Raw genomic sequence first — 2,522 nt, 5'->3', positions numbered from 1 at the left:
ATTTATTTATAGGTAAGCATGTCATTCATTATCTACCATGTTTTTATCGAGTGCAATAATATGGAAATCAATTTCTTAATAACTGCTAGATATATACCATAGGGTCTCCCAATTATATCTTGGGGATAAAACAACTTATCTGAGTTCATACATGACCTGATTATAATACATCATTACTTGTCCTGAATACTAAAATACAAATACATAAACCGTGTACGCTGAAGTGCTAGGAACGCTATCTACTACTAGCTATCCTAAAAAATTGGTGACGAGTCACCCAGCCCTTTACAAGTTCCATAATATAGTCACTCATCCCTTAGTCACTGTCACTGCGCGTGAGGTCTCGTACCCTCCTCATCGCTCCTGCCAACATCAGCTCTGCCACAACTACCGGGATGTGTCCTCCCACCGCCGTCATCCTCATATGAACCCGGGTACGAAGTTCGATCCCATCGATCTCCCTGCGGGCTATGGCTGGGGAAACAGCTCTAAAGTCCCCTGGATATCCTAGTCTGATGGCTCTTTCAGCTGTCAGCGCCTGTCGTAGCTCTACAATGTGGACAGATGCCGCGGTGAGCTCAGTGTTAATCTGAGCTACTATCTAGTCATGTACAGCTACATGTATGGTCGCCGGGGGTGGTAGAGGTGAGTATGGGTCGCTAGAGGATATGTCATAAGCCTCGTAGGTCTGTGTATCCATCCCATCCTCCTCGTCATCATCAGTATAGGGCGAAGGACTCTGCATCCCTGGGTGTGGTGTAGGAGAGCGAACAGTCGGGAGAGGGTACATCTCTATATCCCTCCAGCCTAAGCCATCTCCCTGGGGCATCTCAACATCATCAGCTATGGGGACAGGAAGGTCAGTCTCCTCCTCCGAGGCATCCTCAGTAGGGTCATCATCTGAGTCATCAATAGGTGGGTCCTCTGGCTCAGGAGTAGGGTCATGCTCAGGGGCCATAACATTATCCATCGGGTTAACCTCCCCCACCGGCTCCACTGGTAGCTGACACAATAGGCAAGGTGTTACTAACTTAGAGTCGGAATTCCCTTGAGGGTAAAAATGTCAAGACTACCCATGTAGCCTATCGACGAACTCGACTTGAGTTCTAATTTATTATTCTTATGTCTACATATTTTATATCCTATCGTTTCCAAGATTTGATAACCTAAGGCTCTGATACCATTTCTCGATTTGTGCGTCTCATCCTTGCGCAGGGGCCATGCTAATCTTCTCTGTATCGTTCCAATTTTACCGGATGTCCGGCACCCCAAAATCTGGTGTCAGGGATCTAGGAGGCCACCTATCTTGAACACTATATACCATATACCTCGCATCACAATATATAAATACTCAAACTTTACGACCCCACACTTATCACACACACACACTTATAGGCTATGGTCTTGGAAACGAACCATTCATTACTAGAGTAAATCAATCAACAAAGTGATAATTATTACAACTCAAAAGTAATTAAGTCTTACCGGGGAATAACCTTAAGTAAGGCTAGTCCGTCGGCCAAATATTTGTCTCTTATTCATTACTTTACATAAGTCATACTTGTAAGTAAGCCGGACTAAAAAAAACTGAAAACCAATCCAGCTTATTCGGTCTACCTATGGTATGACACCAAACAACCTATGGAACAGCTGGCAATTTTCTACCCATTTCCTGGATGTGAGTTTCATGATAGGCATCTTGATTCACTGTTGTGTAGTGTCAATTTAAGAAAACAAGTGTGAGCTATAATGCACAGCATAATAATGTATAGTATGAAATGATTGTATGATAACTCAAGTAAAACTTCATTAATAATAAATATGTTTTATTCAAAAATAGTTTTCATTGGTGATACACACCTATTTTTGAAAACAATTCTTTAGTGGATTTATTATCCTACAAATACCTTAATGGTAAACCCAACACTAAGCTCGGGTTATGGTATTGCATTACAGTTCCAGTTGGAAAAATAGTAGGATGTTAATTGGAGCCGCCGCATACGATGATCAGTCGTACTACGGGAAAAATAGTAACCTTTTCTACTAGTAGAAGGACGACACCTTCGTATCCCGGTTATCACCCTTGCCGCATTCGGGCTACGTGTCCCATTTTTGGGTATACACATACTTCACAAGTTCCTGAGTACACAGAGTACCTTCGCCTGCGGTACCTTTGGTAGTCCACCTAGCACACATAGTACTAGAGTCTACCCCTCCCTTGTCCTTTAACATAATTCTATCTATCTTGAGAACTCGAACCACATCGAAGTTCCCCAAGCGTTTTGCTTGTTGATAAAAACAACTTGTTTGTTAGCGTATATATGTATATGTATACATACTTCCGAATTTTTTGGAGGAAGTACTAAGGATGTGAGTTAACCGTTGTTAATAGATAATTAAATAAGGGGGAGTTTCTTTTGAAACTATATTCAAAATATTTAAAATAAGTCGAGATAATATTCTTCGACGATCTGAAATTATTCGAATAATTTTCCGAAAATCAGAAAGTATTATAGATCGAG

General features: G+C 41.4%; 1 non-coding gene across 1 annotated transcript; it reads right to left on the bottom strand.

The window, feature by feature from the left end:
* Positions 1-1,168: 1,168 nt before the first annotated feature.
* On the bottom strand, positions 1,169-1,274 carry LOC141694622 (U6 spliceosomal RNA). Its single transcript, XR_012563910.1, has one exon. It is a non-coding gene; the product is annotated as a U6 spliceosomal RNA (small nuclear RNA).
* Positions 1,275-2,522: the final 1,248 nt, after the last annotated feature.

The sequence above is a fragment of the Apium graveolens genome, chromosome 10 (assembly GCF_009905375.1).
Source record: "Apium graveolens cultivar Ventura chromosome 10, ASM990537v1, whole genome shotgun sequence".
In the NCBI taxonomy this organism is placed as follows: Eukaryota; Viridiplantae; Streptophyta; class Magnoliopsida; order Apiales; family Apiaceae; genus Apium; species Apium graveolens.
Note: the sequence above shows the minus strand (reverse complement) of the source record. Positions and strands in the feature narration are given on the sequence as shown.